The sequence below is a fragment of the Chiloscyllium punctatum genome, unplaced genomic scaffold, assembly GCF_047496795.1.
Source record: "Chiloscyllium punctatum isolate Juve2018m unplaced genomic scaffold, sChiPun1.3 scaffold_81, whole genome shotgun sequence".
NCBI classification, from domain to species: Eukaryota; Metazoa; Chordata; class Chondrichthyes; order Orectolobiformes; family Hemiscylliidae; genus Chiloscyllium; species Chiloscyllium punctatum.
Window position 1 is genome coordinate 246,192 of NW_027309815.1, and position 18,739 is coordinate 264,930.

The 18,739-nt window shown below is 45.0% G+C and overlaps 1 long non-coding RNA gene across 6 annotated transcripts in view; it reads right to left on the reverse strand.

Annotated features, from left to right (window-relative positions):
- Positions 1 to 1,971: 1,971 nt before the first annotated feature.
- The window catches only part of LOC140471412 (uncharacterized), a 32,062-nt gene continuing 15,294 nt past the window's right edge, over positions 1,972 to 18,739 (reverse strand). For 4 of the 6 annotated variants that reach the window (XR_011956998.1, XR_011957004.1, XR_011956999.1 and 1 more), the window contains 2 exons: positions 6,654 to 6,771; positions 1,972 to 2,677 (listed from right to left, as the gene is read on the reverse strand). This is a non-coding gene — a long non-coding RNA (uncharacterized lncRNA). Of the gene's footprint in view, positions 2,678 to 6,653; positions 6,772 to 17,263; positions 17,409 to 18,739 lie in introns of all 6 variants that reach the window. The other 2 variants (XR_011957002.1, XR_011957003.1) reach the window with 2 other exon arrangements.

Below are 18,739 nucleotides of genomic sequence, written 5' to 3' on the forward strand. Positions count from 1 at the left end.
CCTCGACTTTGCTCTGCCATTCATGATGATCATAGCTGATGTGTGACATAACGTACAATTTTCAAAACCCTCTAATTTCATCAATAAACTCCTCTGCAACAGACAAGATGAGAATTGGAAAACTAAACATCTGCACATGCTGGGAAAAACTGAAAAAAATAAAAGAAATTGCTGGAAAAATTCAGCAGATCTGGCAGCATTTGTGGAGAGTGAACCTTTCAGGACCAGTGACAAGCCAGGTGACCAGCCGCAGCTGACCATTCTGCCTGTTCTGGAACACTCTCTGGAACAAGTTCTGGTGTGAGATTGTCAATGATAATTGAGAGAAATAAGAGGACGGGCTCAATCAGAATAAGGAATTCACTTCACCCGAACAGTGGGACACTCACCGACACAGTCACACTGCAGAGAGGCATTTCACCTGCCCCACGTATGAGAAGGGATTTACTCGACCTCACAATCTACTGAGGCAGATCTCATTCAGATGCTCAGTGAAGAGAAGGGATTCAGTTATTCATCCCACCCCCTGAGACTCCAGCGTGTTCACACTGGGTAGGAGCTGTTCACCCCTCTGTGTGACAAGAGATTTGCTGCGTCTTCAACACGATTGAGAGCCCAGTGAGTGCTCACAGGGAAGTGGTCATCCCCCTGCTCCATGTGGACTGCAGGACTCTGATTCTGATGTTACTGTCCATCAGAGTCAGGAGTGGACCTTGTACGTGATGACACTGTTGGAGTATTGATGTTGTTGTTAACCACATTAACTGGGCTGGAGGTGACTGAACTTACATTGCCACTTTCTGAACCTCAGGATGTCTCTCTGGGCAGTAAGTCCCCACAAACAGCAATGTGACAATGAGCAGGGATCATCTGTTTTGATTTAAATTGTGATTGTAGCACAGCTGCTTCACAGCATCAGGTACAAAGTTGGAGTCCAGCCTTGTCCAACGGCCTGTGTGGAGTTCCCACATTCTCCCCAGGTTAGTGTGGGTCCCCTCCAGGTGTTCTGGTTTCCTCCCACAGTCCAAAGATGTGCAGGTTAGGTGGATCAGTCGTGCTAAATTGTCCACAGGATCCAGAATTGTACAGACTAGGTGGATCAGCCATGGGAAATGCAGTGTTACAGTGATGGAGTGCTCTGGGCGTGATGTTCTTCGGATGGTCGGTGGGGTTTGATGGGCCAATGCTCTCCTCCCACACTGTAGGGATTTTATTCTATGATTGAGGATAAAGGCTACACAGCAGGGTGTCCTTGGAGAAGGAGCATGTAGTGTGGATCAATGCTCTCGATGCCTTTAGATAGAAGTGGGCACCGCAGGGGATATAGTGCTTTATCTCCATCGCTGCCCCCTCCCCACAACTCTACTTTGATTTAGTCCCTTCTCATTCTGACACTTGTAATGGTTTGCTTGGCCCGAAATGGGCTTTGTTTGGAAATATTCAATTGGTTACACAAATGGTTGACTGCTGGTGATTATATGTCTAGATTAGAGTGGTGTTGGAAAAGCACAGCAGGTCAGGCAGGATCTGAGGAGCCGGAAAATCAACATTTCAGCAAAAGGCCTTTTCCAGCATCCCTCTAATCTAGGCTCTTGTTTCCAGCATCTGCAGTCCTCACATTTGCACTGCTGGTGATTATATGTTAACCAAAAGCAAAATGGCGTACTGATGATTTTGATGGTGGGTAGATTGCTGTGCTCACATTTCTGGGTCGGAGAAATGGGGAAAAAGAATGCTTCACAGCTAACAGAACGAGAACTGAAAAGCAGTTAAATCAAACCAAAGGTTCAGACAGGGAGGGAATATTTCCCTGGAGTTTGAGTAGCTGGAAAGTGATTGTGTCCAGGAATAGACAGGATTTTGTTTTACAAGGGTTGAAAGTTTTAAAACTGTTATATTCAGACAGTTTACGTTATTTTCTTTAATTTTATTTGCTGTGCAAAATAACTTTTACAACATTTAAAACCAAAATTTACAAACCTTTTGTTAAAGATAAATGTTAAATAAAATCCATCAAACCATCCCTCACTGAAAACTGTTGTGGAAGTGCAATCTCCTGGAGAATCCCTGCGAACTCCTTCCTGCCCAGGCTCCATGACTATATACAGACCTGGGGGATAGCAGCAGGAGCAGACCATTCAGTCTTTCAATCCTGCTCCACCATTCAATGGGAAACAGCTGACCATCCAGCTCAGTCTCCTGCTGTGTTCCAATCCCTTTTCATGACTTTACCTTGAAGAACTATATCTAAGTCCTCCTTTGGCTTCACTGCCTTTTGTTCCAGTGATGTTGCTGTGTTACTGTGTGGTTGTAGGCAGGGGTAATGTGATGGTGCTACCTCCTGGAGGATGCACTCAGCGTCCCTCATCATCCTGCAGGAACATCAACTGGGGTTCAGCAACTAGAGATAGAAACCATTTCCAGGATATGGGCATCACGGTCTCAGCCAGCATTTATTCCCCATCTCTAGTTACCCTTGAGAAGATGGTAGGGAGCTGCTGTCTTGTACAATTCACAGTCCATTTGGTGCAGAGAGATCGAAAATGCTGCGATGAGAGTGTTGCAGGATTTTGGCTGAGTGGTTCTCTGTCTTTGCTTCTTCAAATGCTGGTTAACTTAATCATGATCTGCACATGACTTTGAGATTTCAGTCTGCAAATCTTCACCATCTAGCACCCTGTATAAAGGAATATGTACATGTTAGAAATTCAGAGCAGACAATTCTACTTACTCTTTTTCCCTTTCTTCCCTCAAAGCTGTAACCCTCCAGCCCACTTACTCTCTCCCACCATTCTGACTCTGCTACCCCCTAATGTACACCCTCCCCATTCCCATGGAGTAACTGATAAACAGATCCATGCCACCACTTCCCGTCCCTGGTTAGACTCTGCACCCTTTCTGGGTTCACTTCCTTTCCCTTCAGTTGCTGCAAGTGAATAATGTAACAGCAGAATGAAACAAAAGGAAAGAAAGGGAGGTGGCAGATCCTGGACAGAAGAGGAACCTTCAATCTGGGAGAATGGATCAGATCCTTCTTCGTTCCCCATTAGTTGATTCCGACCATTACAATGAATTGGGGATGGAGAGTGGTCCTACATGGATGTAGTGATACTTTGACCCCCTCCCCCAACAGATCAATACTATGAGTAAATACGTTCCTCCTCCAGCCAATCACAGTGTGAAAAACTTTCCGCAAAGCATATTTACCCAAAGCACATGCTCCAAAACCCGCACACATTTTGTACATGTACAGTGCCGTGTTTCCCCACACACGTGTGGTCCCTGCCTCAGGGATTGTGGGAGTTGTAGTCCCCATGACGCCATTGGAGCCCTGTCTCTGGAAAGTCAACGAAAAGTGTAGACTGGAGGGTGTTGTGTATCTGATCCCTATTCAGACACACATAACATTTGGATTGTCACTGGGTTTTATTGAAACATCTGCTTCCACAACCTGATTTTCTGATGTAAGGAATATAGATTCAGCCAACTGGGGTGTGGCGAGAATAATAGGAGCAGGAGATTTTAAGCAGAGGTGACTCAATGGTTAGCATTGCTGACTCACAGCGTCAGAGACCTGGATTTGGTTCCAGCCTTAGGCAACTGTGTGGAGTTTACACGTGCTCCCTGCGTCACTGCGGGTTTCCTCTGGGTGCTCGAGTTTCATCCCACAGTCCAAAGATGTGCAGGTAAAGTGGATTGGCTATGCGAAATTCCCAGTGCCCATACCTGTGCAGGTTAAGCCATTAACCATGGGAAATACAGGGAATGGGTGAGTGTGAATGGGATGCTCATGATAGGGTTGGTGTGGACTCCATGGACGATTACCCTATTTCTGCACGGTAGGGCTCCTATTCCATTCTCATATAGAAGAATGTACCTATCTCAATGTGCTGTGTATCTGTGGAATTCCCTATTCAAAATGCGGTAGATGCTAGGACAATGAGCAAATTTACTGAAGAAATACAGATGTTGAATTTGCAATGAATTGAAGGGTAAGAGAGAGCAGGCAGAAAAATCCAGCTGAGACCGAGGTGAGCTCAATCAGCATGGTATTAAATGGTGGAGCTGCATTGCCTCTCCTGTGCCCAGTGCTTATCTTCTTGCGGTAATAACGGAAAAGCTGAATCCAAAACTCACCACCTTCACCAAAGGAGATTTTTGGAAAAAGCAGGATAGTCAGGTGGATTAGCGTTTCAAACTTCGAAAGTAAGGAAGCATGTGGGAGAAAATGATTTTTCAATTTTAAACTGAGGTGAGTTAGACCGGTTATAGTCCAACTTATTTAATTGGATCATGATGAAGGAGCAACGCTCCGAAATCCAGTGTGCTTCCAATTAAACCTGAGGGACTATAACCCGGTGTTGTGAGATTTTTAACTTTGTACACCCCAGTCCAACACCGGCATCTCCAGATCATGTAAACTGAGGGGAGACAGTGATTTATGGTTTTAGACTGTTCAGTACATTCACACCGTCCAGAATACTCTGTTTTGAACATCTATCCTGTACTTTATTACAAAGCCAAGGTCTCTGACAATGAAAACCAAAACATCCAGGTAACATGGCCTCACCTCGTAATCTGATAAAAGACTTGTGATAAATCTGGTTGAATTTAGAATACAGTTGGAAAGCGGGAAGATTAAATCCAATCCCAAGATCCTGTGTTTAAACAAAGGAGACTACAATAGGATGAGGCAGGAGTTGGCTAATGTAGACTGGAAGCAAAGACTTTAGGGTGGGACAGTTGACAGACAGTGGAGGAATATCAAATAATCTTTCAAACTGCTCAGCAAAATTATATATCAGTGAAAAGGGAGGACTGTAGGAAATGGAATAATCTGCCGTGGGTGGATAAGGAAATAAGGGAGTCTATCAAACTGAAATAGAAAGCATTCAAATTGGCAAAGACCAAGAAGAAACTAGGAGATTAGAAAAACTTTAAAGATCAACAGAAAGCTGGATGGGATTGGGGGAGAAAAGTGATGAGTAGCTATCCCCAGGGCTGGAATAGCAGTTTACACTGCTAGAGGGGAACCTATTATTTGGGGAACATATGGCCTCTGTAATTGTTGAAGCACTTAACTGTTACCATAGAGATAATCCTGATCAAGTGCAAAATCTCAGCACACTCCAAAAGCTTGTACTTCCAAATAAACCTGTTGGACTATAACTTGGTGATGTGTGGCTTTTAACTTTGCCCACCCCACTCCAACACCAGTTCTTCCACATCAGAATCCTGATAGACAGCCCCACGGAAACTGAAGTGCCGGTCAGATATCTGACTGAGCCACAGGGCCGTGAGGGAGGGGTATGTGGTTTAACCACAAAGTGCTGAGCTGAACTCGACTTTTTTAACTGCCATTGCCATGGAGATAATATTGAGAGACAGCGTCCATTCAAAACACAAACCACAAAGGTATAAGAATGGGAGCGGCACATCGGACAGGCGGGGAGTTACCTGATGCTGCCTGGAGGTGTTCTGCATGTACACTATCCAGGTAACTGCCATGTCTCATCAATAAAGACTCAAAGAAGACCTCTCAGAGTTCTGTGCCCAGTTATTCCTATCCAGCAGGGTTCAGGAATATGAGTACACAGCAGTCAGTCTTCAAAGTGGAGGATACGAAGAACATGCCAGTAATTGATAAGGAGACTGAGGAAGGTGAAGACCAAGGAACAACCATTATCACGAAAGTGTTAGAGCTGGGTAAGCTAATGGAGCTAAAGGTAGACATGTCTCTTTGCCAGGATGGAATACATCCCAGGGTACTACCAGAGGTGGCGGGAGAAATAGAAAATATATTTGGAGTCAGAGTCCTACAGCAGAGACAGGCCCTTTGGCCCAATCTGGCCCATGCCGGCCAATATGTCCATCCACGCGAACCCATTTCCCTGCACTTGGCCCATCTGCATCTGACCCTTTGCTATCCATGTATTTGTCCAAATGTCTTTTACATGTTGTTAATGTACCCACCTCAACCACTTCCACTGGCAGCTCAGTCCATATACATACCACCTTCTATGTAAAACAGTTGCCCCTCAGGTTCCCTTTCATAATTTCTCCTCTCACCTTAAACTGATGCCCTCTACTCCTTGATTTCCTGGGAAAAAGACTGAGTGCATTCACCTTACCCAAGCCTGTCACAATATTATACACTGCCAGAAATAAATCTCCCCTCTGTTTCCTCTGCTCTAAACAAAAAAGAATCCTCGCTTGTCCAACCTCTCCCTCTAACTCAGACCCCTGAGCCCATTTCTTCTGCACCTTATCCAGTTGAATAACCGAAATCTTCACTGCATTCATCACATTTCCAGTGTCTCCCCACGGCGCTGGAACAGACGTGACATCGCCAACGGATTACAAGCCATGATCGAAAATTAACCCCATTACAACAATCCCGTTTTCATTGTATTTTCCATGGTGCAGGTATCCTTCTGTCTTTCTGGTTGCATGGTTAATTAAAAACTTGTCCTCATACAAAACAAATCTGTAACTTCATTATTCCTGGGAAATGTGACATGTATTTTCAGACTTTTAAAAACAAATGAAAGCTCTCTCCACATTCACCACGCTGACATGGACTTGGCTGTGTCTCAGTAATTTTTCCAGTCACATTGACACTTGAAATATTCGCCCACGGACAGAATACACACCTTTCTTTCCACATGAAAAGGCCAATGATATTCAGATCGGCACGGATTAAGTAACTGTCAAAACTGAACATGAAGTTCAATCTGAATTTCTCATTCACAAATCTGCCCTTTCAGTACCCTACAACAGAGAAAACAAGTCACCACCATTAACACAGGATGGAAATTCATAAGACAATTATAGTATTAAATTGTAGTTTCTTTGTTCCCCCAAAGCTTTAATTCTCAGTCTCACAATTTCTCCCTTCTGTGAACTGAAATCCAAACCAATCTCCTCACCCCTTTCCTCCACACCCAGTTCTAATGCTCTCTCCTCTCGTTGAATTCAGCTTCTTAGCTCCTGCCTGCAGACTAAGGACCAAAACAAAGGTGTGGCACGATGGCACTGCTGCCTCACAGCGTCCGTGTGGAATTTGCATGTTCTCTCCGTGTCTGCGTGGGTTTTCTCCGGGTGCGCCGGTATTCTCCCACAATCCAAAGATGCATTGGTCAGGTGAATCGGCTAGGCTAAATTGCCCATAGTGTTATGTGCATTAGTCAGAGGGAAATGGGTCTGGGTGGGCTACACTTCCGAGGGTCGGTGTGGACTGGCTGGGCCGAAGGGCATGTTTCCACACTGCAGGAAGTCTAATCTAATCAAATCAATGAATCTGACTCGGAGTCTCCTGGGTGTTGGTGAATCCTCCCCCCACCTCCCAAGGTTTCCTAGTCAGACCAACATTGATTTTTTTTTTTCCAATCTGGAACCTCTTATTTATTTCCTCCACACCAACCCTCTGATAAGAACCATCCTGCACACACTGGACAAATCACATCTGGTTGAACTAAAATGAACCAAATTAGAACTTTAATTGCAGGCCTACATTTGTTCCTTTCCATAACATTCCTGAATCTTCACCTGAGTTCTGATAACTTTCTGCAAAATGCTCCCCCCACCGATACGCCGACCACTTGTCACGATACCAGGGCAGGGACCAGTCCCCTGGGTCCTGTTCTCAGAGGGAGGAAGGGAGGGAGCAGCCAATGACAGATTAATCCCACACATCCAAAGCCTCCCTCACTGGCACTGACCCATACTGCACATACGCCAACAATTGGCCAGCACTGCGCCCGTGCACAGGTCTCCCCTCCTACAGAGCATGCTCCAGATCACACAGGTGCCTGGGTGATTGACAGCAGCTGTGCCCAATAGAGTGGTGGGAGCGGGGCTGGAGGACTGGAACAATGGGATTGTAAACAATGAATGAATGTGGAGGACACTTGGGGATGGACAGGTCAGTGAGGGACAGGAGCAGTGCAGCAGCAGGAGGGAATACTGGACAAACTGAGTAATGGGAGAGCCTGACAGGAGAGAAACGACAGGATGGTTCTGTTTGGAGACTCAGGCAGGGACAGCTGGGAGACAGTATGGCCTGGTGGCTTGGGCATGATTTCCAATCAGCCTCTTCAAAGCCGCTGTTACTAAACTCTGAACCCGATTCTCTTGGTCCAGAGGTAAGGACACTACCGCCATTTCTTGGTGGGCTAGTGGAAAGAAGGGAAGATTTTCTCAATCTCACTCACATGGAAACTCCATGAGCTCCTCCCACTTACTGTCTACGGTGGGAATGGAGGAGACAGAGCAACTGGAAGGGGGTTAGGGATATAGGGACTGCCTTTCAAAAGGAACTCATCTGTGTTGGTGTTATTAACAAGACTCAGTACACAGTCACCAACACAAAGCTGGTGTATGTGAAATTTATCCAGAATATTAACACCCATAACTGGGTGACGCAGACCCCAATGTACAGAGTTAAGTCCGGGATATTAATAACGGCTTTGTGTGTGAGAAATCACGTCTCATGAACTTGATTCAATTTTTTTGAAGTAACAACAAAGAGGATTGATGACGGCAAAGCGGTAGAAATAATCTACATGGACTTCAGTAAGGCATTCAACAAGGTTCCCCATGGGAGACTGGTTAGCAAGGTTAGATCTCATGGAATACAGAGACAACTAGCCATTTGGATACAAAACTTGTTCAAAGGGAGAAGACAGAGGGTGGTGGTGGAAGGTTGCTTTTCAGATTGGAGACCTGTGACCAGTGGGATGTCACAATGTATCGGTGCTGGATCCTGAAATGTTCATAATTTATATAAATGATTTGGATGTGAATATAGGAAGTAATGTTCGTAAGATGACCCCAAAATTGGAGGTGTAGTGGGCAGTGAACAGGATTACCTCAGATTATAATGGGATCTTGATCAGATGGTTGAATGTGCTGAGGACTGGCAGATGGAGTTTAATTTAGATAAATGTGAGGTGCTGCATTTTGGAAAAGCAAATATTAGCAGGGTGAATACACTTAATGATAAGGTCCTCGGGATTGCTGCTGAGAAAGAGACTTTGGAGTACAGGTTCATAGCTCCTTGAAATGCAGAATCACAGGTAGATAGGATAGTTAAGAAGGTGTTTAGTATATTTTCCTTTATTGGTCAGAGCACTGAGTATAGGAGGTGGGAAGTCATATTGCGGCTGTACAGGGCCTTGGTTAGGTCATGCTTGGAATATTGCATGCAATTCTGATCTCTTTCCTATCAAAACAATATTGTGAAACTTGAAAGGGGTCAGCAAAGTATTACAAGCATGTTGCTAGGGTTGGAGGATTTGAACCAAAGGGAGCGGATGAATACACTGTTTTCCCTGGAGCGTCAGATGCTGATGGGTGACCTTATAGAGGTTTATCAAATCAGTAGGGGCATGGATAGGGAAAATACACAAGATCTTTTCCCTGCGGTGGGGAGGAGGCATGATGGGGGATGGGAGACAGAGGGGAGACACCGAGAGGGGGAGGGTGACCGTTATTTTGTAGATTACAACACAACCCTGTTCCTGTTCTCTCCCTATCCCCTTCAATCCCTCTGAAGGGCTCAGAACAAGTGTACAGTCCCTGGAAAGTAGAGCTTCAGGGTGATCAAGTGCTGAAGGTCAGCTACCTGACCTGCTGTGCTTTTCCAGCGCCACACTTTAACACAAGCTGGAAGAACAACACCTCATTTTCTACTTGGACATCCTGAACACCTCTATCAAATTCAATAATTTTAGGCCCTGAACTCTCCAATGTCCTAGCGCCCTAGCCTCTTAACCCACACACCAGTCCTTGTTATCATAGAGCATGCCATTACACACTACCTATGGTTCGCCACTAACAGTCCTCATAAACAGCTATTCACCCTCCCCCAGCCAGTTCGTTATCCACTCCGTTGTCCAACTGCTCCCATCTCTTTCTTTGGACTCTATCCCCACCTATCATGTACTCCTTAACCCCTACCTTCTGCATAAAAGGCGACATTTCTTTTCAGTCACATCGGCTCTGAGGAAGGCTCAGCGAATCCAAAATGTTAATTCTGATTTCTCTTCTCAGATGCTGCCAGACCTGCTGAGCTTTTCCAGTACCTTTTGGTTATTGTGAGATTTACAGCATCCGCAGCTCTTTTGGTTCTAATTTACCAGGAATTTCTAATTCAGGTCTAGCCACCTAAAACCGTGTGTTTATCAACATTCCCAGTCCATACAAACTCAATTTCTCTCCCAATCTCTGCTGTCTCTCTCATTCCCTTCACACTCACGGAGTACACCCGCACCATAGTGACAGTGCACCTGCACAGTTTATGGTCACATGTTGGCCCACTGGACCCACCCCTCATTCACTCCCATTGTCTGGAGGATCACATCAACTCTCCTATTGGTCTGAAGCTGCCATCAATCTCACCGGCCCCATTGTGACACGAGTTGTGCGCTCCTCCCAGGAGTATTGGAGGCTGAAGGGTGACCTTATAGAGGTTTATCAAATCATGAGGGGCATGGATAGGATAAATAGACAAGGTCCTTGCCCTGGGGTGGGGGTGTCCAGAACTAGCGGGCATAGGTTCAATGTGCGAGGGGAAATATATAAAAGGGATCAGAGGGTCAACTTTTTTCACAGCAGGTGGTGTGTGTATGGAATCTTCTGTCAGGGGAAGTGGTGGAAGTTGGTAAAACTAGACCATTTGGCATCTGGATGGGTGTATGTATTGGAAGGGTGTAGTGGGATGTGTGCCAAGTGTCGGCAAATGGGACGAGATTAAGTTCGGATATCTGGTCAGCATGGACTAGTTTGACCAAAAGGGCTGTTTTCATGCTGTATATCTCTATGGCTCTGCACTGGCATGAGCTTCAACATTCAGTGAAAGGGGGCAGTATCACAGAGTAGAGGGACTGGGGGCTATTCAGCCCATTGGGGCTGTACTCTCTCTCTCTGGAGATGGTGCCAGTCTGTCCCAACTCACCTCCCATTTGCCTGTAAGAAATCTGCTCCTAGTTGAAATCACTGCTTAACTTTCTGAGTTCCAAGGAGAATTATCCGACCTTCTGCTAACTCTCCACATAGAGAAACGTATCTTATTTTCATGTTTCAGTGTTATCGAGATGTACAGCACAGAAACCAACCGTTTGGTCCAACTTGTCCATGCCGATCAGATATTCTAAATTAATCTCGTCCCATTTGACAACACTTGGCCCATAACCTTCTAAACCTTTCCTAATCACTTACCCAATCTTTTAAATGTTGCCTTTTAAATGTTGCAATTGTTCCAGCCACCACACTTTCTCTGGCAGCTCATTCCATACACATAACACGTTCAGCTTGAAAACAATGCCCCTCAGATCCCTTATAAATTGTTTTCCTCACTCCTTAAGCCTGTGCCCCATAGATCTGGACACACCTAACCTGTGAATAAGATCCTGGTTGATCACCCTATCCATGTCCCTCACAATTGTATCAACCACTGAGGTCATCTGTCAGCATCCGATGCTCCAGGGCAAACAGCCCCAGCCTATTCAGCCCATCCCTATATAGCTGAAACCCTCAACCCTAGTAACATCTTTGCACATCTTTTCTGAACCCTCTCAAGTTTCACAATATCATTCCGATAGCGGGGAAACCAGGACTGAAAGCAAAATTTCAGAAGTGGCTGAATCAATGTGCTGAACAGCCACAAAATGCCGTCACAACTCGTGTACTCAATCCACTAACCAGTAAAGGCAAGGATACTAAACGCCTTCTTCACTACCCTGCCTATCTATGACTCCACTTTCAGGAACTATGAACCTGCACTCCAAGATCTTTGTTCAGCAACGCTCCTCAGGACCTTTCCATTAAGTGTATTAGTCCTGCCCTGATTTGATTTTCCAAAATGGAGCACCTCACATTTTTCTGAATTAAACTCCATCTGCCACTCCTTAGCCCATTTGTTTGAAGTCCCATTGTAATCTGAGGTAACCGTCTTCCCTGTCCACTGCACCTCCAATCTTGGTATCTATGTAAAGTCACTGACCATGCCTCCTATATTCACATAGAAAACATTTACATAAATGAAGAAAAGCAGTGGACCCAGAAACGATCCTTACAGCATATTGCTCATAGAACATAGAACATTAAAACACAGTACAGGCTCTTCGGCCCTCAATGTCGCGCCGACCTGTCATACCAATCTGAAGCCCATTTAACCAACACTATTCCATGTACGTCCATTTGCTTGTCCAATAACGACTTAAATGTACTTAAAGTTGGTGAATCTACTACCGTTGCAGGCAAAGCATTCCATACACGGACTACTCTCTGAGTAAAGAAATTACCTCTGACATCTGTCCTATATCTATCACCCCTCAATTTAAAGCTATATCTCCTCGTGCTCGCCGTCACCATTCTTGGAAAAAGGCTCTCCCTGTCCACCCTATCTAACCATCTGATTATCTTGTATGTCTCTATTAAGTAACGTATCAACCTTCTTCTCTAACGAAAACAGCCTCAAGTCCCTCAGCCTTTCCTTGTAAGACCTTCCCACCATACCAGGCAACATCCTAGTAAATCTCCTCTGCACCCTTTCAAAGCTTCCACATCCTCCTTATAATGTGGGGAACAGAACTGTACACAATACTCTAAGTGCAGCCTCACTAGAGTTTTGTACAGCTGTAGCATAACATCATGGTTCCGGATTTCGATCCCCCTGTTAATAAAAGCTAAAACCCTGTATGCCTTCTAAACAACCCCGTCAACCTGGTGGCAACTTTCAAGGAAATGTGTACCTGGACACTGAGATCTCTCTGCTCATCTACACTACCAAGAATCATACCATTAGCCCAGTACTTTGCATTCCAGTTACTCTGACCAAAGTGAATCACCTCACACTTGTCCGCATTAAACTCCATTTGCCACCTCTCAGCCCAGTTCTGCAGCTTATCTAAGTCTCTCTGTAACGTACAACATCCTTCGTCACTATCCACAACTCCACCAACCTTCGTGTTGTCTGCAAATTTACTAATCCATCCTTCTACGCCCTCATCCAGGTAGTTTATGAAAATGACGAACAACAGTGGACCCAACGCCGACCCTTGCGGTACACTACTGGCAACTGGACTCCAGGATGAACGTTTCCCATCAATCACCACTGTCTGCTTTCAGCGAGCCAATTACTGATCCAAACTGCTTTATCTCCCACAATCCCATCCTTCCGCATTTTGTACAATAGTCTACTGTGGGGAACCTTATCGAATGCGTTGCTGAAATCCATATACACCACATCAACCGGTTTACTCTCACCTATCTGTTTGGTCACCTTCTCAAAGAACTCAATAAGGTTTGTGAGGCACGACCTACCCTTCACAAAACCGTGCTGACTATCCCTAATCAAATTATTATTTTCTGGATCATATCTCTTATAACCTTTTCCAACACTTTACCAACAACTGATGTAAGGCTCACTAGTCTATAATTACCAGGGTTGTCTCTACTCCCCTTCTTGAACAGGGGAACCACATGTGCTATCCTCCAGTCTTCTGGCACTATTCATGTAGACAATGATGATTTAAAGATCAATGCCAAGGCTCGGCAATCTCTACCTTGGCTTCCCAGAGGATCCTGGGATAAGTTCACTGGGCCAAATGGGTTTTATCTATTTTCACACTCTGCAAGATTTCTAATACCTCTTCCTCATGAGCCTTAATCCCACCTAGTCTAGTAGCCTGTATCTCAGTAATCTCATCAACATTGTCATTTTCTAAAGGGAATACTGTTGAAAAATATTCATTTAGTGTTTCCCCTATCTCCTCTGACTCTACACACAACTCCCCACTACTATCCTTGATTGGCCCTAAACTTATTCGTCATTCTTTAAATACCTATAGAAAGCCTTAGGGTTTACCCTGTTTCTATCCGCCAACAATTTCTCATGTGTCCTCCTGGCACTTCTGAGCTCTTTCTTTAGGACTTTGCTGGCTATTTTGTAACCCTCAAGCGCCCTAACAGACGCTTCACATCTCATCCTAACATAAGCCGCCTTCTTCATTTTGAAGAGAGATTCCATTTCCTTTGTAAACCACAGCTCCTGCACTCTACAGCTTCCGCCCTGCCTGACAGGTATATACTTATCTCGGACAAATAGGACCTTTTTCTTGATCTTTGAGGGTCCCTATTCTCTGCCTGCTTACTCGTTTATCCTTAGTGTATTTCTGGAATCTCTGGATTCTCTGGGAACCTATTTCCCAAAGCTCTCTCATGTCCCGTTTTTGCTCTCCTGGTTTCCCTCGAGGAGACTCCGACTGCCCCTATACTCCTCCAGGAATTTACACAAACCCAGCTGTCTGCACCTGCCATATTGCTCCTTCATTTTCTTGACGAGACTCTCAATTTCTCTCGACAGGCAGCATTCCCTACACTACCTATTAAGGCCTTAACAGGAACATACTGTCTGTGTACTCTCGTTGTTGCAGGCCTATGGACGCAATGGCAGATGAGGACAAAGAAGCAATCATTCTCAGTAAAGAGGTGGTGTTGGGAAAGATAACAGCCGAAAGGTAGATGGGTCTCCTGGCCGTGATGGAGTGCATCCCAGGGGACGTTAACAGATGGCAGTGGGTAAATAGCAAATGCACTCGTGATAATTCACTAAAATTTGCTGGACTCTGGGACAGCTCTGACAGATTGGCAAGCTACAAATGTGATGCGAATATTTTAAAATGGACCTGTTAGCATAACTTCTTTGGTGGGGAAAATGCCCGATCTCTTAAGGAAGAAATAGTGAGCTATGTGGATAGAAATTATCTCATTGAGCAGACACAGCATCGATTCATGAAAGGTAGACTTCACTAAGATGAGTGGTAGAGCAATGTGTGCCGAGGCCACTGTAAGTCTGCACAGGGATACAGATAGGCTATGTGAGTGGGTAAGGATCTGGCAGATGAAGGACAAGATTGGGAAACGTGAAGTCATCCATTTTGGTCAGACTAACAGCAAACTGATGATGAAATGGTGAAAACTTGCAGCATGCTGCTGTGCAGAGGGAGCTGGGTGTCCTTATGCACGAATCACAGCAAGTTGGTTTTCAGGTACAGCAGGTAATTAAGACAGTGAAGGGAATATTGTCCTTCATTGCTAGAGGGATGGTTATGCTGCAGCTGTACAGGGTGCTGGGGAGGCTACACCTGGAGTACTGTGTACAGGTTTGGTCCCCTTACATTCGCAAAGATGTACTGACACAGGAGGGAGTGTAGAGGAGGGTCACTAGTTTCAGTCAGGATTTCAGAGGGTTGGCGTATGCAGAGAGATTGAGGAAACTGGTAGTATGCTCATTGGAATTTCGAAATATGGGAGGTTGGATGGGAAAAAAAATAAAATTATGAACGGAGTAGATAAGATAGAAGCAGGGAGGTGATTTCCGCTAGGGGTCGCTTAAACTAGGGAGCAGAGCATCAAAATAAGGGGGTTTCAGATTTAGGACTGAGTTCAGGATGGACTTCTTCAGCTAAATCTGTGAATCTGTGGAATTTGCTGCTGAGTGCAGCAGTTTAGGTTATCGACTTGACTATCGTTAGGTCAAAAGGTAGATTTGTGAACAGGAAAGGAATTAAGGGTTATGGTGAGAGAACAGGAAAGTGGAGCAGAGGCCATGAAAAGATCAGCCCTGATCTTATTAAATGGAAGAGCAGGCTTGAGGGGCCATGTAGCCTACTCCTGCTCCTCTTTCTTATGTTCTTATGTTCCCACTTTCCAGCCTGGGAATAGCAAAGGAATACCTTGTACTGTCAAAATTCGCCTTTGTCCAATTTAGAACACCATTTAGATCTGGTCTATTATTTTCTGTAACTATTTTAAAACTAGTAGAATTATCAAAGAACCCTGACAGCGTGGAAGTAGGCCATTCAGCTCATCACAACCACACGGACCCTCAGAGACTCCTACCTTACCACTGCATTCCCCATGGCTAATCCACCTAGCGTGCACATCCCTGAACAATATGGGCAATTCAGCCTGGAATATCCACACAACCTGCATATCTTTAGATAATGGGAGGAAACCAGAGCAAATAGACGAAACCCACGCAGATAGTAACAACAAGGTGATGATCCCTTTCTTATTTCCCAGTTCCACCAAAATAACTTCACTGGACGTACTCCCAGGAATATCCTCCCTCAGCACAACTGTAATGCTACCTCTAAACAAAAAGGCCACTCCGCCTCCTCTCATGTCCCCCTTCCTATCCTTCCTCTTGCATCGATACCCGGGAACATTACGCTGCCAGTCCTACCCATCTCTGAGTAACGTTTCTGTAATACTCATGATATCCCAGTGCCACATTCAAAACCATACCCTGAGCCCATCTGCTTTCCCTGTCCGGCCTCTTGCATTGAAGTAAATGCAGTGTAACTTGTCAGTTCCACCTGGTTCTGTGCCTTGCCCTTGCCTGTCTTGACTGTCTGACTTCTGAACTGTACCAGCCTCAGACTGACCTCTTTTCTCACCATCTCTTTGGGTTTACCCTCACTGGATTAATGCCACCTGAGTAACACTAGCAAATCTCCCTGCCTGGATATTAGACACTTTCCAATTCAGGTACAATCCATCCTTCTTATGCAGGTCAACTCTACTCCAGAGGAGCTTACAATGATCAAAAGATGTGAATCCTTCTGCCCTACACCAGCTCCTTAGCCAATCATTCATCTCCTCCATCCTGCTATTCCTAGTCTCACAAGCATGTAGCACCAGAAGTAATGCAGATATTATGGTCGAGGACCTACTTTTTTATATTCCAGGCTAATTTGCTATATTCTCTCATCAGGACTTCATCTCTTCCCCTTCCTATGTCATTGGTACCAATGTACAATGACCTCTCACTGGTCATTCTTCCCTTTGAGAATATTCTGCTACCTGTCCGAAACATCCTTGATCCTGGCACCAGGGAGGTACCACCCCATTCTGATGTCTGTCAGCTACAGAAAGGGCAGTCTGTGCCCAACTACAGAGTCCCTTATCATCCTTGAGCGTTTGGAATCTGATATACCTCTCATTATAGTCGAGCCAGTCTCAGTAGCAGTAACTTGGCTGTCAGTGCAAAATTCCCCTGAGAGTCTATGACCACCTACATTATCCATAATAGTATACTTGTTTCAGATGGGGATAGCCACAGGAGACTCCTTCTCTACCTACCTCCCTCTCCTACCTTTCCGAGAGGTAACCCATCTACCTGACTGTATCGGCAGTTTTTCGGGCTGAAACTGCCACCTATCACACATCCTGACTTTTGTAAATTCTTCATTACCATTAAGCACCGCTCCATCTGATCCATGTGATCCAAGAGGATTTGCATCACTTCCTGTAGGCTATCCTCAGGATCATTCAAACTCCCCCTACTCTCCTCCAGGAAGTGCACATCACTGTACGAATGGCCATCTCTGCACCTTAATCTGTAGACCCAGAAAAAGGCAGAGTCTTACAGCTTTACAAAAGACTACTCTCGAATACATTAGTGCCTGTATTTTACATTTAAAACATTCAACCAAAAGATCATAACAGAGGCACTTAAACTAGTAAACACTCACCCTACTGAATGTTGCAGATTTGAAAAAGTAAAACAGAGTAAGATTTACCTTTGAAGAGACTGAAACCCACTGAGCTGATCCCCGGCTGTGAGTCACAGACATACAGCACGGAAACAGACCCTTCAGTCAAACTCGTCCATACCGACCAGTTTTCCGAACCTAATCTCGTCCCATTTGCCAGCACTTGGTCAATATCCCTCTAAACCCTTCCTATTCATATACTCATCCAGATGCCGAATAAATGTTGCAATTGTACCAGCCTTCACAACTCCCTCTGGCAGCTCATTCCATAAACACAACACCGTCGCATGAAAAAGTTGCCCCTTAGGTCCCTTTTATATCTTTTCCCTCACGCTAAATCTATACCCTCTAGTTCTAGACTCCCCCACTCCAGTGAAAATCCCTTGTCTATCTATCTGATCCATGCTCATGATTTTATAAACCTTTGAGATCACGCCTCAGCCTCTGACGCTCCAGGGAAAACAGCCCCAGCCTGTACAGCCTATCCCTATATCTCAAATTCTCCAACCCTAGCAACATCCTTATAAATCTTTTGTGAACCTTTCAAGTTACACAACATCTTTGTGATAGGTGGAGAACAGAATTGCGCACAATATTGCAAGAGTGGCCAAACCAATGTCCTGAACAGCCGCAACATGACCTCCCAACTCTCTTAGTCAATACTCTGACTAATCAACGAAATCATACCAAACACCTTCACTATCCTATCTACCTGCACCTCTCCTTTCAAGGAGCTATGAACCTGCACAGCAAGGTCCCTTTGTTCAGCAACACTCCCCAGGACCTGACCATGACGTGTATCAGTCCTACTAAGCTTTGCTTTTCCAAAATGCAGCACCTCGCACTGATCTGAATTGAACTCCATCTGCCACTCCTGAGCCCATTTGCCTATCTGATCAAAATCCCATTGAAATCTGAGGTAACCTTCTTCACTGTCCACTACACCTCCAAGTTTGGTGCCATCTACAAACTTACTAACTATACCTCCTGTGTTCATATCCAAATCATTTATATAAATGATGAGAGGTAGTGGACCCAGCACGATCCTTGTGGCACTCCACTAGTCACAGGCCTCCAATCTGAAAAATAATCATCCATCACCACCACCCTATGTCTTCTGCCTTTGAGCCAGTTCTATATCCAAATGGCTACTTCCGTGAGATCTAACCTTGCTA